This window comes from Vanessa cardui, chromosome 26 (genome assembly GCF_905220365.1).
Source record: "Vanessa cardui chromosome 26, ilVanCard2.1, whole genome shotgun sequence".
Lineage (NCBI taxonomy): Eukaryota > Metazoa > Arthropoda > Insecta > Lepidoptera > Nymphalidae > Vanessa > Vanessa cardui.
Genome location: NC_061148.1, coordinates 2,432,346 through 2,457,350, shown reverse-complemented (window position 1 = coordinate 2,457,350; position 25,005 = coordinate 2,432,346). Strand labels below are relative to the sequence as shown.

Below are 25,005 nucleotides of genomic sequence, written 5' to 3'. Positions count from 1 at the left end.
TTCGAAATTTCGTTGTTATATTTTATTAGTCACTATTTTACTTTTATTTATAAGTTAGGCGAACGAGTAAATGAACCACCTGATGGTCACCACTGCACAAATAAATTAGTACCTTAACCGTTCCGTGAACCAATACACCACCAAAGTTGGGAATTCAATTATATTTCTTATCAGGCACAAGAAATATATGTAGTCACACTGGCTCAATCTTTCTTCAAATGAATATACAACACACAACGCACAAGTTTTGCTGTTTAACGGTAGAATAGATAATGATGAATTGGTACCTACTCACACAAGAGGATGAAAATTAGTTAATAGCTAAATACATTGTATATTATCTATTCGGAAATTAAAATCTCACAGTGAACACTCGACCTTAAACTGATAACTGTGTGTCAACATTTACTCTTGAAGTTGAGGACAATTATATACAAACAACTAATAGAATTAAAACTATTTATAGGGAACTTGTAGTCGCCTGCGGCTTCGCTCACTTTTAGGATTGTCATGTGCCAGGCAGAAAAAATAGCCTTTGTTCTATTTTGGAGTTCAAGTTATTTATTTTATTTTATGGTATAGCTTGGCGAACGAGCATATGGGCCACCTGATGGTAAATGGTCACCATCACCCATAGACAATGACGCTGTAAGAAATATTAACTATTCTTTACATCTCTTCAATGTGCCACCAACCTTAAGACACACATCTTAGTATGTTATGTCCCTTGTGCATGTAGTTATACTGGATCACTCACCCTTCAAACCGGAACACAACAATACTGAGTACTGTTATTTGGCGGTAGAATAACTGATGAGTGGGTGGTATCTACCCAGACGGGCTTGCACAAAGCCCTACCACCAAGTGAAGTTCGAGAAGAGTTTGCTTCATAACAAATTTCATCAAATTCGGTTCAGCGGTTTGGTAGTGAAAGAGCGACAGACCGACAGAGTTACTTTCACATATATAACATTAGTTATAGTATTAGTAGAAATAATGTATCCTTAACATAGAAGTGTTACAGGTTTTATTTTTAAAACAATTGCCAGCCTGATCGCAACTTTCACTATGAACGCTAAACTTTAAGCAGTTTCAAGTTGATTTTAATTTCATCGCTATATTAAACATACGAGATAACAAACTTTGAAAACAAAACACCATATGGATAAACATTTGTGAATATTTTCAGGTGAAATTTAAATACTTTAGAACAAACTTTTTACACACAACCTCTTTGAAATGTCAGAAAGAACTTCGTGACTTGACTTAGTCAATTGTAATATAAATAATATTTTCAATACCGAGGTCTGAAGACATGTAGGTTGAACGAAGGTAGTAAAGTAAGTAAAGTAACAGCCTGTAAATTTCCCACTGTTGAGCTAAGGCCTCCTCTCCCATTAAGGAGAGGGTACATATTCCACCACGCTGTTCCATTCAATGCTGATTAGCAACCCGCCCCGGCTTCTCACGAGTGCATTACTGATACTATGTATACTACAGATTTTTCTTGTTTATTTACTATACTATTCATATATTAAAACACATCAGTATCCGTTGTGTAATTTTAAATATCTAAGCATAGGGACAGACCTTACCGATATGACATGGGTACCTTCAAGAAAAGAGCGTACTCCTTTCTTAAATAGCAACGCACCAGCAAGCCCCCTGATGTTGCAGATGTCCATGGGCGGTGGTAGTCACTTTCCATCAGGTGAGCCTCCTGCTCGTTTGCCACCTTTGTCATAAAAAAAAGACATCGGTAAGCGACTTTGATTTATACTATGTAATGCTAATTCCTAACATCACTAGGTGGCATGTATAATCACGTTAGCGTGCGTAAGCGATCCCGTGGCGTCCTCCGAAAGACGGAGAGGGTACCGCTGGTTTTTTAGTGGGTAAACTCACACACCCCCCCACTTTCCATCACGTGAGGGAAGCGCGTAATGCGTTTTTCCAGCGAGAAAAAAAGGTGGCATGTAAAGATTGCTATTGATGTTTTTGTAGTTTTCAACTACGACTTTCTTTAGTCATAGGTTGTGTCGTTATCGTAACTTCGAAATGGTGAATGTCAAGTCGAAACGAATCGCGTGTTGCTTTTACTCGGTATTAAATACAATCTCCATTCAAGATCGAACATTTAGCTATTAAATGTTCGATGTTTTTTTTTTTTATAATGACCAGTAATTAAATTTGCAAGTGGAACCTTCATGTATAAAAACGTCAAATTTGAAAAAAGAAATTGTTATTATAAAGGGGATTATGTTATAATATACTTGAATCTGCGATGATTTTAAAAGCAATGGAATAATATTGGCTCAATGCCAAAACGTCAGAAGAAAAATCGTGTTTTGTATATTTTATCAAAAAAAAAAAAACAACATTTGAATTTACGGCTCTGTTCCTGCATTCTATTCAGAGCTGTTGTGGGATATATTTTAGATTATTATAATAGTATATCTCGGATTTAAAGTGCATCAGTGTCTTTAAAATATGATAATAGGTTGGGGAAAAAGTTTCTTCGTATTTTATATGAAAATTCAAAAAGTTTTTTTTATAATTTATTTACATTTGACTAAAGTATGTAGGTGCCATTTTGTTCCATAACTTTTTGCCATCTTGTTGGTTGTGACATGATCCCATTGCTGTAAAAATTTTGGGGCTTCTGATCGAAAAACTGCGACAAGTGGTTTTGGCAGTCCTCTCGTGATGTTAACCTGACACTGCCTAAGGAATTCTGCAGAGACAGTAACAGATGAAAATCTGAAGGTGCAAGGTCAGGACTATACGGCGGATGCATTAATACCTCCCAGCCAAACTCTCGTAATTTTTGTTGAGTGGCTAAAGATGTGTGTGTAGCGTTGTCATGGTGAAAAACCACACCCATTCTGTTGATCAATTCTGGCCGCTTTCTCTCAATTTCTTGCTTCAATCTCATCAATTGTTCGCAATACAGTTCTGTATCGATGGTCCTGTCGGGCGGTAACAGCTCATAATGAATGATGCCCTTCCAATCCCACCACACACACCGCATTACCTTGTTGCGAGTTAATCCGGGTTTTGCCACAGTCTGTGAAGCTTGACCGGCCTTTGACCACGATCTTTTTCGCACGTTCTTGTCGTATGTGATCCACTTTTCATCACCAGTTATCAGCTTCTTCAAAAATGGTTCGGTTTCATTACGTCGTAATAAAGAATCACAAATGAGTACACGGTTCATTAGGTTTCTTTCAGTGAGTTCATGAGGCACCCATATATCGAGCTTTTTTGTGTACCCAGCTTTATTCAAATGAGTCAAAACCGTTTTGTGGTCAATTGCCAGTTCTTCAGCTACATCGTAACTACTAATATGCCGATCTTGCTCCACTTTTTCAAAAATGGCATCAATTTTGTCCGTAACAGGGCGACCAGAGCGAAATGCATCTTTGATATCAAAATTTCCGGCTTGAAAACGCTTAAACCAAACTTGCGCTACTCTCACAGATACTGCATTAGGTCCATAAACATCACAATTTTTTTTCGCGGCTTGAGTTGCATTTTTAACTTTTTTATAGTAAAATTTTAAAATGTATCGAATTTCTTCTTTAGATTCACTCATTTTAACAACAACAAAAACAAATGAAAATCACACAAATTCCTAATCTGAATTTGGAAGTGCCTTCTTTAAAATTAAAACTTTTTAATGATACCAAAACCAGCCAGATACAAATGGTATAGCCAAAGAGATTTTATTACAAGTTCATACATACTATATGCGAAAAGACTTTTTCCCCAACCTAATATATACATATAGTAGCCGCCCGCGACATTGATCGAGGTTTAGGGTGTTGGTTGTCATGTGTCAGGCAAGATGTCATTTCTTGGAGTTCAAGCTTGCTTCATACCAATTTTCATCAAGTTAGGTTCAACGGTTTGGTCGTTAAAGAGCGACAAACAGACAGAGTTAATAAATAAATAATAAATATAAGACAACATCACATACATTACTCTGATCCCAATGTAAGTAGCTGAAGCACTTGTGTAATCGACAATCAGAAGTAACGACGGTACCACAAACACCCAGACCCAAGACAACATAGAAACTAATGATAATCTACATCGACTCAGCCGGCAATCGAACCCAGGACCTCGGAGTGGCATACCCATGAAAACCGGTGTACACACCACTCGACTATGGAGGTCGTCAAGAGTAGTACATAATTATAGAATAAAATACTACACATACCTAATACAATTAAAAATAAATAGGTTACGGGCCATGATGAATAACTAAGATAATATTATACAAAAACATCGCATGTTACAAAATGAAACGGATTCGTTTTAAATCGGTTCGAAATTCCCAGCCCCCATCCGATTCGTAACGTAGCGGTTCTCAACGTAATAAGTTTCACCGGCGTAACGGATGACACAAGATTACGGTACCACCTTTCAAACTCACGCGCAGCTCGCACCGGATCGGCTGACGTCGACGGACTTCGGCAAACTTCGGAATTTATGTCGTCACATTCGATTTAACACCTTATGTGTTGTTTATAAGGTCGTATTTTGAATGGTGTGGCTTTGAAATGTTGTAATAGAAGATACAGTAACGTTACATATAGCTCGATGTAAGGTCAGAGCAAGTTTTCCGTACTTAGCAACGTACACAATAATAAACATTTGTTGCTTGTTTGTTTTGCTTCGAAATTATCATTAACAATTTCGTTATCATCTATAGAAATGAAACTAGTTACGATCGCTGATCAGAAGAATTTTTAATGTTTGTTTTATTATCTGGCTGTTTTTGAATATTATTATTTTGATCGGTGAAGTATCTCCGTCTCTCTTCATATCCTCAGCTATCCCTCTTGCTCATGTCCTCTCTTATGCATGCACAATTTAGTTTTCCTGGTTTATGCAACCATATTAAAATTTAACATTTTTCTCATTACAACATTTTCGTAAATATCTTGATTGATATATGCAGATGTATATTTCAATATTATTGTTTTTTTTTTCTCTCAATAGAAAAGAATACATATTAAAATAAATTGCTAATTATATATTTGATTAAATAGTAATTCGTTTTCATCAAATAATAGAATGCCATACAATACACGTATAAATTTTATTAAAATTCGTTTGTTACTAACGAGCACGTTTGTAGCGAATTCGAAGCCAATCCGCATTGAGCAAAGGCTTTATTCGCTTGAACCGTTAGTAGTGAAAGTGCCCGCAAAAGTGAAACGTGCTGCGCCGGCGCAACTAGCCCGAGATTGTAAAAAATCACGATCGAGGAAATGTGAGAGGTTGAATTTTCACATTTTTGTCGGTTGCGATTTTTATTTAGTTCTTTTTTCTTTTTTTGTTAATTTTATTCGTTTTATTTTTATACGAAATCGAATACTATACTCATAAACCGTAATTTGTTATAAATGAGTCTAATTAACAATTAATACAAATCATACTTTATTCATATTGTATGCATTTACAATCAATTTTGCCAGCAAGTATCGTTGTTTACATTAATATATATTTTTAAGTATAATTCAGCTGAAATTTATGTCCCGGTATTCATGTCTAAAGTATTGTATATTAAAAAATCGTTTGACAATCAATAAACAAATATATATCAATTATAGGTAAAATATATTTACTTTTTACTTTAACGATTGAACGAGTGGCGCTTATGACTTCTGGGAATTGTACCGTTCTACAATACATTATATATAATTCATGTAAAGTGTTTCATATAATATGATTTTCTATCCGTTTCGCTTGCCATGTTTAGTACAGGTTTAATTAAAAAAAACGCGAAAGTCTAAAGATTTAAAAATAAAAGTAAAAGTGAAAGGAAGGCACGGTTTATTTTTCGTTTCGTTTGAAATTAATTTTGATGTTACAACAATTAATTTAAAAAAAGTCCTTAGATAAATATCTGTGTATATATACATTATTTATGTATATATGTATTTTCTACGTGTACTTTAAATTTATCTTGTTAAATTGTGATTCAAAAGTTTTGGAAAGTGATAATTATTTGAATTACATTTTAATTTGTTTTGTTTTTAAGTGTTTTGTTAAGAGTTCATAAAGCAAGTTGGAATAGGATTTTAATGTTATTTCTTACTAATATTATAAATGATAAATGTCTTCGAATGTTTGTTACACAATAATACCAAAACCAATTCACAGATTCGGATGGAAATTGATTCCTGGGTAGCTTTAGTTATGGTGAAGTACAGTGAGGTTTATATAATGTATTTCTAAAAAGATTTTATGTAACAGATACCTTACTGATAAATGTTAAAAGTATGTATGTATGTTTGAACTTATCTCAGGATCTAACACATATTATACAATATATAATTTTTTTTATACCTCCTAACCAACGATCGAAATATAAATGACCGATTTAACAAAAATAGATTAATCTAATAATCGAAAAAAAAAAAACAGACTACTTAAGACACACTAAGGCCAACGGCGACGAATCAGCTGTTCAATACATACACACATAAGTAATACATACATAATAGAATCAACACTTTGCGTCGCTGCGTATGTTGTTTATTACGCTCTACGAAAAATAATATTGAGATCAGCGTCACATTGCCTACATTAGTTCGTATGCGAAAACGACGGCATGTCAACAGAAATAGATTATATATTTTGAGATTATAACATCTTCATATTAATCATGAGTGCCTGGTACTTTGCATGTAAAACTAATACAATTGCACGCAGATTATAAAATACTAGTTAGCTATCCTCTCTCAGCATAAAACGGCTAGTTATCACTACATCGTATAAAACAATGTAGCTTTCTCTGTATGCTTAAATCTTTAAATTAAAATTCGGATTTTGATGCGTTTTTTTTTTGATAGATAGAGTGATTGGAGATGAAGGTTTTAGTATATAATACCTACATGGACAACATGGTAAAGAAACCCTGATACTTTGAGAAGTTTGTAATGTGATGTCGAAAATAATCAAATTCTGTAGTATATTTAGTATACTGGTAGTGTTGCACGCGCGCGAAGCCGGGGCGAGTCGCTAGTACAACTATAATATGTATGCATTATACACATTAACCTTCCTCTTGAATCTCTCTGTTTTTTGATGAAAAACGCATTAAAATGCGTCGCGTAGTTTGAATGATCAAAGTGTCTAGGCGGGAAGTGACTTGGTTTTATACTCTTTTCGTGCTCAGCGCTGAAGGAAATCATCGTCAGGGAAATGGTTACCATCAATATCGACGACCTCCGTGGTTGAGTGGTGTGTACACCGGTTTTCATGGGTACGCCACTCCGAGGTCCCGGGTTCGATTCCCGGACGAGTAGATGTAGATTACCATTAGTTTTCTATGTTATCTCGTGTCTGGGTGATTGTGGTACCGTCGTTACTTTTGATTTTCCATAACTCAAGTGATTTAGCTACTTACATTGGGATCAGAGTAATGTATGTGATGTTGTCTGATATTTATTTATTTTTTAATATAATCTAATCCTCCTCAAGGGCCTTTACCCAACAGTGGAACAGTGTAAGAATCTCATGGTAAATTTTCATTTCATCTAATAATATAAAACGTGAAAGTAACATTCCCTCCCCCTCATTCGAGGCCCCCTATATTAAAAATAATCATCGGATATCTGTGGAATATCTAAAATAACAAGTTAACAATGTCACTGCGACGGTGGACCGCTCTGACAATTTCATCATTTATAAATAGATACGCGTTCTTTCAGCTCGCCTGTTTTCATTATATCTTATAGCTACGTACTTTTTACTTGTATTATATATCGACGGTTATATTTGTCGTCGGGAAACGTTCGAATTTTAAAATTTTCATAGTTCTATAACATCTGATCGTTCATTGGGTCTCTTTTGGTTATATACAATGCCATCAGAGCTGTGAGTTATATAGCTTCAGGTTGTATTGTCAATAAAATCTGTCATCTCTTAGTATATCCCTTGTCTGTGTTATTAAACCAGCATATTCACTAATTCCTGAAGTTCTCTAAACAATCTATTTGATGGTAATTGTCAATTTCTATAAATATTGCTTTCCGAATAACATTTCTGAATCAATCTTGAGTCTTGACTAATACACTAAGCAGTTTTTTTCATATTGTTATGTTCATATGATTAGTTTGTAACTTAATTATGTATTATTAAACAGTCATTAAATAAAGAGTTCATTATGTTAAAGCAAGGACGATGGACTTTGTCGAAGTTTTTATGGTAAATGCAATATAATAACGTTAATGCTGTATTCGTGACAAGACCTTTACACGGTTTGATTGCCACGGGGACTAAGAATTACTATTTCGATTTTACGATATCCGATAAGGATCGACTACACACGATCGATTAAGCGAAGTGAAAGCGATAGCGATAAGTGCCACTTAGGGTAACAATATATATTTATTTGTGATGGAAGAAATGGTCATTATATTTGAAGTCTAAAGATATAATCAGACGGGATACTCTTTCGTTAATATTGCTTTCACTTAAAGCGACACGACACTATACGAAATTAATCAAAAGTAACAATTGAATCTGATGAACCGATACAATAATTTTTTTTTTATGATATAGTTTGGCGGACGAGCATATGGGCCACCTGATGGTAAGTGGTCACCATCACCCATAGGCAAAGACGCTGTAAGAAATATTACAATTCCTTACATCGTCAATGTGCTATCAATTTTGGGAACTAAGATGTCATGTCCCTTGTGCCTGTTAGTTATACTGGCTCACTCACCCTTCAAACCGGAACACAACAATACTGAGTACTGTTATTTGGTGGTAGAATAACTGATGAGTGGGTGGTACCTACACAGACGGGCTTGCACAAAGCCCTACCACCAAGAGATCATTCGAGTCAGTATAGATGAATATTCACTCGAGTTATCGTTTCTCGGAGAGGTTTTATCCGATGTCATCTTTAAGGCGTAGAAGCCGTATTACACCTTTACTATCGAAAGTTTTATTATAGCCGATACCATTAATTAATGTAAAGCAAAAATTAACTACAAGTTACAATAGTGAAAGCGCTGACCCGAATTGAATGAGATAAGGCAATGAATGGTGAGTTTCAATACGAAATATAATATAGATATCTAAATGATCAATAATAATAATGTATAGTATAGCTTTGTTAGTAAAATGTCTTTTACCTGATGTGTGCTTTTCTTTATTGAATAAAAACCTCATGTATTGTTCAAAATTCAGAGTCCCATTTTTTAAATATTCGACTTAGCTTCATTTAAAGGAGACTTATTCATATTAATGCCTTAACTATATATAAATATAGTTACTGTACAAATCATGACCGCGTGGAATGGTAGGAAGAATGCTACAGCATATCCCCATTGAATCGCAATTCCGATCTTCTGGGTAAATAAATGAACCAACCTCACTGCTATCAGCAATGTGTTTTTAGGCAAAAGTGTTTTACTTTAAATGAAAGGTTTTTTTTTTAACTTTTATCACAAATATTGGGACAAGTCCCGCTCAAAAAACGTGACGCTTGGTCACGTTACTGATACCATATAATCCATTTTAAATATCAAGCAAAAATGAACCTTATTTACGATTCGATACGGTCTATTAATTTTTCAAACTAACAATATCACTGAGCTTCGAATAGTTTATATAACAAGGTATTAAAATCGCCATCGACAATTGTTTCATTCGTGATGTTTAATTATTTCTGCTTCTAAATATTTCTTCGATATCAACGCAGTGATCTAATCTAGATTAAACCGGTTACGTCTGGATTTGTGATGTAAAGTCGCAAAACGTTTACTAGTATTAATTATTAGTGTGTTCAGGTTTGAAAGTATTGTCTATGGGTGATGATGACTAACTGCCATCATATGGCCCATGTGCTTGTCCGCCAACCTTTAACATAAAAAAAATAGTCTTAAGTCTAAACTTATTTATTTTGCTATTAAATGTGAAATTTTATTTTAAGTGTATTTAAATTTTAAGGAGTTTTCTGTATGTATTTATGGTAACATAAATAGGTATACATACAAAACACAAGTGTAAAGATGCCTTAATACGCTGTGGTTCGTAACTCAAGGTTTCATTGACCAGTAACTATGTTGATCGCGCGTTATTGTATACTTTAGGGAAGGTTATTGAGAAACAAAAAAAACAAGTAAAATTTTCCTTAATAATGAAAATTAACAAGAGATAAATGTAATTATTTTTTTTTTCATCTCAAAATTAATTTAACTGTCTAAATTATTTATTAGAAATTTGATTACAGTTCGCTTAAAAAGCAAAAGTAACACTCATTACAACGTTACACCGCAATAATTTCACCAACTGTTAGCTATTGTTGCTACGGTACAGTCTAAATTGAATCTTATCACGAACAAATAGAGTCGATAATGATATCTGTTAACGTATTATCTTACAGTAATGTAAATTGAATCGTAATACAAGGATTTTAAGGTCGTATTTAAATTGTAATATCCGTAGCGCTAAAACGTGCCAACGCGAGGCCGCGCAACGGGGTCAGTAGGGCGAGTAAGTAGCAACATCTAACCGGTCGGTCAGCCCTGAACTTGGTTCGGGATTTGCGTGTTATGTCATTTTAGCGGTTGCCTTCATTTCGGGAATTCGATTGGTCGATTTGAAAATGGAATGCCATATCGAAGGAGCTGTCAAATTTTTATTCCGTTACGATAATGTTGTACCGAATCGTCAAGAGGAAAGTTTTGTCAGCAATTTGAGTATTACTGAGTGTTACTAAGTTATGAAATTATTTTGGTGTCGGTATTTTAACTCATTTCGTAATTAAAATAAATGAACTTAATGTAATTTATTTATTTATTTATAATGTAAAACTGTATACACACCATTACAGGACTTTATCCCAATTCGATTTTAAAATTTGAATTGAATATTAAATCAAGTGATTCAATTTCAAAGCTAACTAGCTTTTCAATATTTGTACACGTTTTTCTTAGTGTATGTCATTAAAATTTGTATGACATTTTGTGGGTATACATTATGCGGGTAAAACTATTTTGTATTTTAATGGTCAGCTTTCGTTAATCATGACGACATAAAACTGCAATATTGTAATGGCATGGTTGTATTTAAAATATGACAGAGGTCAACTTCACTACAAAGATTAAGATGAGGACCATTAAGTACTTTGGGATTGCGGAATGTTAGATAATGACCCGCCATTTCCAACGCGAAGAATTCGCGAGGCTAACTGCCAAGGTCCAGTTATGAGTGACACACGGGCTAAGGCAAATGTTACCCAGCAACATTTATGTAACTAGCTGCTTTGCATGGCTTTACCTGCATTTGCTCCTCTTCCATAAAGACAAACTCTACTAGCTTTATATAATGCTATGTATAGGTTTTTTGTTAAACGAATAAATATCGGCTGTAGTAAAGAAGCCATATTAAGAAAATAGATTGTATCAAATCTGATTGCAATTAAATTTCTATTCCACCGAAATTATTATTACATGTTTTATTTTTATTAATCTTGTTCGCTATCGTTTAGTATTAACATTTTAAAGAATAATTAAATATATATGAATTTTAATATAACATAATGCAACATCTTAATGGATCTCTTCAAGCCCGTGACAGCTATTCGTGTACCATTAGACATGACCTAACAAAGAGATACATATTTTTTTTCGTATTTAAAATAAAATGCAAATATCAAAACGCTTTAGTTGCACTCTAAATAACAATTTACACTCAATCATTCGATGTATTGCAATCGACTTGCATAACGGTCGAATTCACTCCATTGTGCTTGTCGATAGTTGCACAACGTACTCGCGATGTCGATAAACGAGTTATCGATACTTGATTGTGGGGTTAATGCGAAACAGTCACGAGTTTGTTTGATTGAATTCATAATTATTGGGAAGAGTATCATTTTAAGTAGCAGACATTGATAGTTAAAGGACTATAATAAAGATACCTATATTTTCGTCTTGGGTTTAAATCAGTTTGTGATGCTGATAATCTAGAAATGTTTCGTCTGTTTCTGATTAGCTGTTGAGAATAGAATTATTAATATAATTATTAAATTATATAATTATAATAATAGAAGAATAGAAAGTGCACTTCTAGAAGAGCCTGATTTGAGAAAGGTTTTTTATATCATCATTTCATTTTCTTTTTATCTTATACATGGCTCTGAGAGTCGGTTTAAAAGACCTACGAACAAGAAAATATTCTGTATTTTAAAGGCAATATAGGTAAAGATTAGGGTGCTCCTTGACATTGGTTGAATGAAAAGAGGTATGATTAATCTTTCAATGTCTATAGTCATTAGTGACCACTTAACTTCGTCGGGTGTTTGCAATTGTAAATAATTAATAATATCTTAGTCGGTTTTTAAAATTCGAAAAGGGAATAACAAAATACATATATATATATATATAAAAGAAAGTCTAATTTGCATCGCTGATGCGTCAACTGAGTTTATTGCTGATTCTTCTCGGTAGAATCTGTATTTGGAACGGGTGGTAGTTTTACTTAATATATAGTTTTTAAAATGACGATTGAAAAGTGCTCCTGTAAAGCATATAAGCATTGATTTTTGAATGGGAAGCTTAGCTAGGCTGTTAAAAATCAGTAGAAATAGTCAAAATTATTGGTGTTTTTTGTCGAATAATTTGACGGTAAGCTCGGAGTTAGAAAGCGGCGTTACACTTCGCGCGCCACGGAAAGCGTCGTAAAGCTGTTGTTTTTGAAGATAATCTCTCCCCAGTCAAGCCAGATTGCCGTCCCATTGTAATAACACATAGCATATATATATAAGAGACGACGACCTCCATGGTCGAGTGGTGTGTACACCGGTTTTCATGGGTACGCCACTCTGAGGTCCTGGGTTCGATTCCCGGCCGAGTCGATGTAGATTACCATAGTTTTCTATGTTGTCTTGGGTCTGGGTGTTTGTGGTACCGTCGTTATTTCTGATTTCCATAACACAAGTGCATCAGCTACTTACATTGGGATCAGAGTAATGTATGTGATGTTGTTGTCATATATATATATGTTATAAATGCGAATGTAACTGTCTGTCTGTCGCTGTTAAACGGTACATAATAAGCGAATTTGTTAGCTATGAAGCAAGCTATGTCCAAGAACATGGACTGCTTTACGACGGCCAAACCCTAAAACAATAGTGAAATCGTAGGTGATAACTAATGTGTTATAACTTCTGCGCGGACTTTTAAATTAGGCGCCTTGTATCAGATGGGAAAGAATACTTTTACTTATATAGATATATTTACTACCTGATCAAAAATAATAACAACAATAACAGTCTGTAAATTTCTCACTGCTGGGCTAAGGCCTCCTCTCCCTTTGAGGAGTAGGTTTGGAACATATTCGACGCTGTTCCAATGCGGGTTGGAGGAATGCACATGTGGCTGAAATTCTATGAAATTTGTCAGATGTAGGTTTCCTCACGATGTTTTTCTTCACCGACGAGCAGAAGATGAATTATAAACACAGATTAGGCACATGAATATTCAGTGGTGTTTGCCTTGGTTTGAATCCGCAATAATTGGTTCAGATGCCCCCGTTCTAACAACTGGGCCATCTCGCCTACCTGATACTATCTGATCAACAATTTATAATAATTAAATAAAAATTAAAATGGTTCAATGTGTGACGTCACCGCAATGTTAAATAAGCGTTGTATCTATTCTTGGAGATCGTTAGTTTTTTTTCTGTTTACATAATATACTATTCGATAATAGATTTTTTATCGCTTTTTAATTACTAACCTGTTATTTTACCATATGTTTTAATCTATTGAGTAATTCAGATCTAGTCCACTTATATACATTAAAATATGTAAGTTATAGTACAATTAAAAAAAGTAATTGAAAATATAAAGAACGAAACTTGATTCAATGAACTTGAGTGTGGTATAGTTAGTAAGTTAATAAGTTTTTTTTTTGATGAGCCGGTATGTTTTTAATTCAAGGTCACATCACGATTAATTAAGGAATTAATCTCTACTAATTTGATGCTATTAATAATCATACAATATGATTCTCGTACAACGCCGTGACTATACATCAAATATATTTTGAAATGATTGCGACTAAGGTCTCTGTCCAAATACGCTTCGTGTGAAATTTGTATCAGTCTTATCTTACCAAGATCTTTACCACGGGAATACTTAAATCGTGTCTACGTATACAATTGTATAGTACGACACTATTTAGATGTAGCATCGGCAAAATTCATAAAACCGATCACATCCGCATTAAGTACGCTGTCCCAAATTAGCAAAATTTATTTCTCATGCGAATATGATCTTTACACAAACGTAATAACTTGTAATATCATATGACCTAATATATTCGTCAATTCGACAGCTATTTACATGCACTTGCTTTCTCTGGTTGAACTGACGCGAGAATCTATAGCGACGAATAGCGTCGAATGGCGCGATATGGAGCTGTTTCTGTTTATTGTATAAATCGGCAGTAATCGGTTTTTATTGAATTTGCCGATGCTACATATAAGTTGTGTCGTACTCGTATAATATAAGTATTTCGACATAAAACCGCGAGGTTTTTATTGGCACTGCGAGCTAATCCGAATCGACGAAGCCGTACTTGTGTGTATTAGCATATTGTCTCCTAAATGTTAAACTTTGTACTTGTGAGTGATTGGATACGTTAATGGCTCCAAGGGTCGGGACCTATACTGTGACTTTCACAATCTTTCACAATGTAACCGGCTTAAATACCAGCTCGCTAACGAAATAATTATGTGTGTCCTACAAAATATTTTAGCTAATTATGCATGAATAAAAACGTCGGTCTCTCTTTCTATTGTATGAAAATAAAAAGGGATAGCAAATATTTCGGTATCTACAAATTATCTTCGAAATATAATTTAAACAGTTTGCAATTTAAGGGAGAAGTAACTTTGTTGTAGGTTTTATTAACCGACTTCAAAAAAAGGAGGAGGTTCTCAATTCGTCGGGGCCTTTTTTTTTTTTTTTTTTTTTTTTTTTTTTATGTATGTTACCGAATTACTCGAAGATGGCTGGGCCGATTTTGACAATTCTTTTTTTGTTTGAAAGGGCATGTTTTACAGGTGGTCCCATTGTCAGGAGATCAGGATCTGATGATGGGATCCTGGAGAAATCGAGGGAACTCCTCAAATTTTATAGGCACACCTATAGTGATTTCGGTTTTATTCAAAGTGCCTTGGTCATATGCTCACGAAAAGTGACATTTGATGAAGTGGAACTGATGATGAAGACCACAACTGGTAATTAGAACCTATTAGTACCTAAGTAACTATTTTACGGGTTTAGTTCTATTTCTTTAAGATAGTCGTCAAGCAATTGATGTTAGTAAACATGCCTATGATGAAGTCTAGCTGATGGTGGATTACCAGGAGAATTCCTCAATGTTTAACGGCATTGCATCGGGAAAAATGGTATTGTCTAATTGGCGATGAGCAGTTTACATTAGGCTATTGTAACTTAGGTAACGTTTAATTTGAGTTGCAGTCCACATCGTATTGAAACGGCGTTGAGTTATGTTCAGAGTCGAAAGCCGAAATGTACTGAGTATAATAAATGAATGACAAACACTACCAATTGTAATTATAAATAACAAAACAACACTGAAAAGCATTAAATAAATTTTTATAAATAAAAAAAAACCGCCTTCAAAAATGAACTAAAAAGAAAAAAATAATCAGTTACATCCATATCCAATTTACGATTTATTAATCACCTTTTGAAGTCGGTGCCAATAAATAGATTTAGTTTTTGTATGTATGTATTATGTACCTATATTAGCAATGTTGGCACCGACTTTGAGAGGTGATTAATAAATCGTAAATTGGATATGGATGTAACTGATTATTTTTTTCTTTTTAGTTCATTTTTGAAGGCGGTTTTTTTTTATTTATAAAAATTTTGATGATCTTTATAGTGTATCACTCATTCAAATGAAATCAAAATATATTATATTCACGAAGGCTTTTACAAGCACTTTTGAATCGTCGTTTTAACAACTATATTGAGTGAGGAAGAACCGGCAAAACAATCTGTAGTTACCCATTTTTAAGATGTTCCGCTAAGCAGAAATATGTATTTAGTATTGTAGTGTTCTGGTTTGAAGGGCGAGTGTGCTAGTATAACTAGAATGTTCAGGGAGGATTAAATCTTTGTTCTCTAGGTTAGTGGCGCATTGGCGATGTAAGGAAGTCAAAATATTATCATCAGTAAGCCCATTTGCCCAAACTTAACCTTACCGAGAAATAATGCTTTTAATTGTAAGCAGTATGAAACGGTTCTCAATCTAGCTACGTTATAGCCTAACGGTACGGTGATAGATACAAACTAATTTAAAATGTTCTCAAATATATGACTTATTAATACACATAGTTTCTAGATGCGTAGCCAAGGACAGAAGCCGGAAAACAATGCAATTAAACTGGCGCAAGCTGAATCGACTTCTTGTTTTCTATCGGCGTCGTGTTACGTGTAATCGATCGATTCTTGTCTGTATATCCTATCATATAAAACTAGCAATGTTTATATGTCTATATGCAGATGTTTTGATATATTTAAAACGATATTTTCCTTGTTTAATGGTTATTTGATAGGGAGGAGGGGCTAACTAACTAAGAATGTTGGTTACTATTTTAATTACATTTTTATATATAATAATAATTATCGCTTGAGTAAAAAATAGCCCATTCTAGTAGTTCATTAACTTTCAGTTTGCAATTTTGTACGAAAGAAAATTATCCATCGTAGTAAAGAGACTGAAAAATACATTCCCATTTATACATATAAATTACTTTTATACTAAAATTATTATATATGCTAGAAAAAGCAAGAGATTCTCTGTAATCCTTACGGTTTGTATAAAACTTCTGCCTGTAGCAATCTGACTTTATATCCTGCGGCCGGTATCATCATCTAGTAGTATCATATATTTAGCTCATTGCTGTGTAATTAACTAGCACGTGTGTAAGTAATTCGATCGCTTACATTATGTTTTAATTGCGTAATAAATAAAAGTCATTTCATAGAATGCCAATCAATATACGCCTAGGTCACGATTTGATACCTATGTCGCCAATTTTATGGACTACCTTTCGTCTCTGCGTAAAAATCTAATATAGCATTACTTTCTTAATAAGAGAATCCGATGAAAAACGTCTCAAACGCTTTGTTTTGTTAGTAACTAGTTGTCGTCCACGGCTACGCTTGCTTTTTAGGGGTTGGTTGTCGTATCACTCATCCAGAACGACATCGTCACAATTATAAAAATCTCTAAAATGACTTTTTCATTCCAAACGATCTCATTTCGTACATACTTTCTAGTGTAATATTGTCAGAAATATTGTTATATAGATGTCAATCAAAAACTATTGAAAAAATGTACGAAATGAGATCGTTTAGAATGAAAAAGTCATTTTAGAGATTTTTGCAATTGTGACGATGTCGTTCTGGATGAGCGGTATGTCTTTTGAGTTCAAATTATCTTAAAATCAAATTTATAATAAATAATGTTATAAATTTATTTATAATACAATTTTATCAAATTCGGTTCATTGATTTCGTACTGAAAGAGACAGACAGTCAGATTTACTTTCACCTTTATAATATAATGTATAGATCAGAAGAGTGAATTAGAAAGGAAGGTAGGTAACACCCCCCATCGACAATGTCTTTGTAAGTTATATTATTTCTTATACCTTAACTGCGAAATCAACCATGGGAACTAATATGATATGCACCTCGTGTCTGTAATTATATATAATTGTTTTGATATTGTTTTTTTTTATTATCTAAATGAAAATTAACGAGGAAACTTACTTCAGTCTACTGGCTAGCTTATTGAGTTTTTAGGAAAGTCCGAAAGAAAGAGTTTTCGTTTCCATGTATCGAAAAGTAAGTACAGCCATTGGTCAAGTGCGTAAACTATTGTGAGCCGATATGGCCCTGTGGTTAGAACGTGTGCACCCTAACCGATGATTGCGGGTTCAAACCCAATCACTACTGAATAGGTACTCATGTGCTTAATTTATGTTTATAATTCATCTCATGCTCGGCGGTGAAGGAAAACATCGTGATGAAACCTGCATATGCCTAATTTCGTAGAAATTCTGCCACATATGTATTCCATCCGCAGTGGATCAGCGTCGTGGAATATGTTCGAAACCTTCTAAAAATGAGAGCAGGCTTTAACCCAGCATTGGGAAATATACAGCCTGTTGTTGTTGTTAACTATTGGTATTAAAGAGTGCACTTCTGTTTTCGCATACAATTGCGCACTTTATAACGTAAAGAGTGAAATCAGTCAGAAGGACATCATCATCTTCAACCGATTTATTGAGCTATCGAGTGTTTTTCTAAATATATATTTCAATCGCTCAACTCAACTGACCGTGACGAAAAGCCTGTAAAGCATTGCGAACGAGTCCCGATGTTTGTCACGCGTCACGTGACCGCTCCCAGAGACGGCCCGTACACGTGACGCGTCCACGTTTCAGCTCTATAAAGATGAAGAGACAGCGGGCTTGGGGATAGGAGCAGTTATTTGTGTTACGCCCTTATTATTTAAATGACTCAAACTTCAAAATAATTTATTTTACACTAATACAGTTTATTATTTGATATTAGAATTTTAGTTATAATATAAAAAACATTTACTTTTTTTTATAATAACAAGCGACCCGAAGCAATGATATAACATCACAGTAGAAACTTCTAAAATTATCAATTCTTCTTTACTAAATTGTCCATGTATTATAAAAACCTTCTCGAATCACTCTATCTATTAAAAAAAAAAAACAACATCAAATCCGTTGCGTAGTTTTAAAGATTTATGCATACATATGGATATAAGAACAGAGAAAGCGACTTTGTTTTATACTATGTAGTGATTAAGATTTTAGTTATAGTAAAAAAAAAAACACTTTTTTTATATTGTAATATAGATATTTATTAATCAACACTCCTTTCTCGTTCGTGTCTAGTCAAACGAATGTCTGGCTGTCAGATTTTAATTATAAGCTCAATTTCTAGTCAAAATAAATACCATGTTAATCAAAATAAATATTTAAATCTAATCGGAAAGAATCAATTGAAATACTACAGTATTTTAGGATATAGTTTGTGCGTTATTCAAGTATAGTATTTTACCGTAATGTATTTAAATGTAAATAATAAATATGTAAAGTCGGTAGCATTTGGAGTTGGACCAAACACGTATTTTATCATAGTAAAATTTGTGGGTTGATAAGCGGTTGTATTTACTGTACAATTAGACATCATGACATTTGTGACCAATTTCGTCAATGAGGTTACAACTCTGCCGCATTAAACCATTTGGTCAGTAGCTTATTGCCAAATTATCGAAAAGCGAGATCGACATGGTTCTATCTGAGTAACGTTCTCGCTGTAACGATGTAGGCTTTTACGCTTAATGCTCTCTTTACCGTTCCTTGACCTACTTTAACTAAAAATGATGTGCGACAAATTTTATGTTTACTCACTTTAGGGTTGCCAAAAGTATTATTATCAAAGTAGGACAAATAGTTTGAATGACCTGGATCTTATAAGCTACGTGACATACATATCTGAATATTATCATAGGTTTTTGATTGAATGTCTTTAATAGGATAGTGACAACTGAAACTTCGAACGTAACCAACATTCAGGAAAAAAAGGAGTACCAAGGAGGTCTTTCTATTTGGCACATTTCCTTCCCTTATATGAACTGTTTGATGCTTTGATCTCTCAACATAAAAATAATTTATATATAAATTACACGTAAAACCGTTCGTAAGAAAACCATAGAATCAAGAACCTTTCAACTTTACCGAAAGTGTTGCCAACCCTAACAATGACCAAGGTCTGGCGCGAATTTGTAAATCGAATTTGTTTTTTTTTTTTAATGCTTAGATTGCTTCGGTTGTGATCTGTTTCACAATTAGTTGAAATAAAAGTTAAAACTAGATTTAGACGGACAGAAATATAGTCTTAAGTTCGAGAGACTTATGAGACGATTAATGATTCGAACTACAAATTCAATATGTGCAATGGAAGATTAATTTAAAAAAGATAAAGTTGCTTTCGTAATTATAATATTAGTATAGATTTAAACGTATATTATGCTAAGTATTCATAAATTGTACCTAATTAGTCATTTGAGGTAGGCGAAAAAGGGAAAAATGTAAACAGAAATACGGCTTACGTAAGGAATATATTTGACATTGGTGATTTCACGTCGAGGTCACGTTTCTTAACATTTCAGCACGGCATGGCAACAAGCACACGCACACATAGACATTCCTAAGTACATAATATACATGTGTAATATAATAACATGAAATTCAAATTGTTCACGTGAATAGTCTTAATATATTGCCGGTGAAACTGCGACGCGATACTACTCATCAATTTTATTTACTGAAAGTTTCTCTGAAACGCATTGCATCTACTGATGTGATTTTTTATGTAATTAATTAAGTTTTTTCTAAATGACACCTTAAATAAAACCTTATTTATAAATCTATGTTAATATTATAAATTTCAAAGTAACTTCGTCTGTCTGTCCGATCTTTTAAGACCAAAACCACTGAACCGAATTAGATGATATTTGGTATGAAGCAAACTTGAACTGCAAGAAAGGACTTAAGCTAATAAGGCTTTTTTTGCATAACATATGACAACCAACGCCCTTAAACGCGAGAGTAGTCGCGGGCGACTACTAGTATTTATATATATATAAGTTATACAAAACGATGCATTCAAATATAATTTATGTATGTGTTCAAAATAAGGTTCTTATTTGTAATAAATGGCAAACACTAACACCTGACGAGTTTGCTTGTAACAACATTACTTGTAACCTATATCGTATTACAAATCAACAGGATAGGTATTTTAATTTCTTTTGATAGTTATTTCCTCTATTTTTTCAACTCCCAACTAAAATTAATTGTGCTGCGCCTGAAAAATATTTGCGAGACCATTAATAGTGCGGGTTATCAATATTCATACAGAAGGCAGATTTTTTTTTTTTTTTAAACATTTGGTCTAGGCTCGAGAATTGGTGGAATTTGATTGATTTTAAAGCCTTCAAAAGCCCCTTACTCTTACATTTCCAAAGAGTAACTACTGAGTTTCTTGACGGTTCTTCTCGATAGTATCTACTTTTCGAGTCGGTGGTAGCTTCACTTAATTGTTAAATGACGATTCAAAAGTGCTTATAAAAGCCCACTTGAGTACTATTTTTAATTTTTTTTAATTTTGACTATGAGATGCAATTAGAAACAGTTTTTCAAGGTTATTACAGCAGAATCATCGCAATGATGTATTCACATTATTTGATGCATTATCTTGACTATAAACATTATTTTATCTATACCGAGTAACCTTCCCTTGAAAATTTGAAACTGCTATCTATCTATTAAGCTAAAATTGACGCTAAACTATCAGATACAACCTCGAAGTTTGCTGTAAAATATGAAGTAAAAGTGTTTTTTTTTTGCTCTAGCTAGTTTTAGCTATGACATGGAAATTAAATGGAACATAATCGTGATTGTAAATTTGTACATGGAAATTTACAAATATGCTTTTATATATTTTTATATATCCTTCGATATTCTTAATTTTATAAGGTATTGCGAAGGTAGCTCTGTCTGGGGTTAAATGGTGATGACGATTTGTGTGCTTAAATAAGTTTTACAAATATAAGCCACAGTTTTAGCTAGTGTTTAAATACTATACATACTTATATGGATTTGAATGTCTCGACATATTATTATGTATCTAAATTTATTTATTGATAACATCATTAATTAATCATTATATCAAATAATTATTTTATATTATAAAATTAAATGTATATAATAATGATAACTTAAGTAGTGTTAGTCTGATTGAATGAATAATTAATTTTCCCACTAGAAATATTTATACATGCATCTGAAATTATGTAAAGAGAAATGTTTACTCGAAAGAATACACTGAAATTTTCCCAGAATATGTATGTATGATTGTGGTAAATAGTAATTGTATGACGGCGATACAATAAGAAGATAATTTAACATTAGTATGTAGACTATATTTCGCTTATTCATGGCGAGTGCTAAAAATATATACGGCACGTTTACAGGATACGGTAGGAAAGCGAAGCGTTAGATAAGCGATATTAATAAAATAGAAAGATATAGTACGACTCAACATAGATGCAGCATCGGCAAAATTCGTAAAACCGATCACATCCGAATTAATTGCGCCTTCAGAACCATCAATCTTTATTTGTTTATGCAAAAAAAAAATAATGAATTAATCGATGTTTCGATTTCATTGTAAAATGACGATTCAAAAGTGATTGTAAAAGCCTACTTGAATAAAGTTTATTTTGTATTGATTTGATGATATAAATGAGAAATCTAATTTCAACGAAATTGTGAGTTCAACAATACGAACTGGAGCATCCTAGCGGAATATGCTCCTAACTTTTCCTCAAAAGCAGAGAAGGCCTTAGCCCAGGTGTGGGAAATTTATAGGCTACAACTATTATCTCTAAAACCCGAGTGAAGTCCTAGGCGACAACCAGTATGCTACATTCTCTGCTACATGCTCATTCTCCATAAGATCGCAACGTGATGTCATATCATTTGCAACATGCCAATAAAAATCCTATTCTCTAGTGTAGTTCCTGTGCTTACCTATATCTGACTTATCAACTTTGTAATGTAGATAAATGCAATCTTACAATTTAACAACACCATCCAACGTATAATGCAGCAATGCGTATTTATAACTGTTACATCGCAGAATACTACACTAAACCGTTTGAGCTTATTGTAAAACACAAGTTTTTGTAAAGATAAACTTAGCAAATCTAGGGTTTTATTTCTAATATTTTTAACATGAAAATACAAAGGGTCTTAAAGTAGTTCGTACTTAAATATTAACCTCATTTATTTGGACTAATATTAAATTCTGTATATAATATATTTAGCTGCATTGACAAATATTTAATGTTTAAATACATAGTTGAGAAATATTAGTGTCACGTCTGACCGCTACCTAATCGTATTTGGAGTATCTGCAATGCTAGCTTGTTACTATGCAAAAAAGATGCCAAAATTTTACTATTCGTTTGACCCACTTGATAATTCGTACCGTATTCGCACATTCTTCCCTTACATTAAAGAGCATTATCGCTTGGCAATTGCAAAGAATATGAAATCAAATGATTATAAACTTTACCGTTTCGGATATAGAGTTGAAAATTAAGTGTATTGTTTTTTTTTCACGCAAGTCCAACCTTCCGCTACAGCGGCCGCGACCTCGTGCCTATCACACGTTCAAGGTTCGATTCCTGACTGTTATCATAAAGGAATATAAATCTTATTGTCTTTAGTTTAAGATTGTGTTTTCTTTTATTATTTTTTATCAAATGTCGGTGTTGATTGATGAATAATGTATAATACAATTATTATATGTACAACTGTATACACAGTATGTACATACGTTTAATATTATATGTTAAAGATTCAACACGTTTTTACCTCATTGCAAAAATGTTTCATAAAAGTTTTCAGCTTCGATAGGTTTTCAAATTTTTCTATTGAGTAAATGTAAATTCTTAACAAATGATTGTTGCTTTCTTAAAAAAATACTTGTGTAGTAAATTAATTTATGCTTATAAAATCGTTTGAAAGTTTAAATTTGGAACGCAGGTTAATTTTTTTTTGAACGGTAGGTAACTTAAAATGATATTTACTCATTCGAAATCGGATGGAAGTTTGGTATAATTAATTATATTACAAACATAATCAAGTATGAAAATCTAAATATAATAGTAATGATGTCCTCCTGACCTAGTTTCGATCGCAACGCCTAGTCAACTGCGCAGGAGATATACAGTGTGTGCCCAAACAAATATAATATTTTGTCTCTCTCTAACATACGACGGGAGAAAGGGCACAGGAACAACGGCATGAGTTCCTAAACTCCGTCATAAAACATGTATTATTTTAAAACGATACTTAAGTACATTCAGTTTGACTATAGAGGCTATAGCCTCTATTTAACCTTACCCTTAGACCATTGTGGTACGTAAAATCGATTCAGTCAGCCAGACGAGTCGGTCGTAAAATACGTAAAATTACAGGTAAGCTCATGAACTCGTGATTTTTGTATTAGTCACATTATTGTTTCATAAGTATTGAGAATATATTATATTAAAGGTCGACCGGTATGGGGGATTTGTTCTTCATCGGTTTTAAAATATATTTTTATCTAATGAATCATTTGAAAGGGACAGGAATATGTCTGGCTGATGACAGAACACTAGATATTTATCTCTATCTCTCTCTTTTTGATATGCATCACGAACAGCTGTCACTAAACTACTTATTAATTGTAATTAAAGAACCCAAATCTTAATTTATTATCGTGATTATTTATACCAATGATTGCATGTCAATTCACGGTCAATCTTGTTTATTTATCCTTACTCCTCGTGCCATTCGAATGGATTATACATCGATCTTGATACTTTTCCGCTAACAAAATGTATCGAACCACTTTCCACGTAAAAGTTTTTCGAGTGAAATTACGACATGACTCCATCTCGACTTCGAGTTAAATTCGAGTGAAACAGTTCTGACGCAAAAAAAAAACAAAACAAATATTTTGTCACGTGTTCATATTCATGGAACGACTACCGAGAGTTTGTCATTGAAAGACAGTCACTGGGAATTATTTGATGGTATAACTAAAATTTACACAAGCCTCAACAACAACAACAACAGCCTGTAAATTCCCACTGCTGGGCTAAAGGCCTCTTCTCCCTTTGAGGAGAAGGTTTGGAACATATTCCACCACGCTGTTCCAATGCGGGTTGGTGGAATGCACATGTGGCAGAATTTCTATGAAATTTGTCACATGCAGGTTTCCTCACGATGTTTTCCTTCACCGCTGAGCACGAGATGAATTATAAA

At 33.5% G+C, this 25,005-nt stretch overlaps 1 protein-coding gene across 2 annotated transcripts in view; it reads left to right on the top strand.

Moving 5' to 3' along the window:
• Positions 1–25,005, top strand: part of LOC124540716 (ribosomal protein S6 kinase alpha-5-like) — a 128,616-nt gene that overhangs the window by 91,117 nt on the left and 12,494 nt on the right. The window lies entirely within an intron of this gene.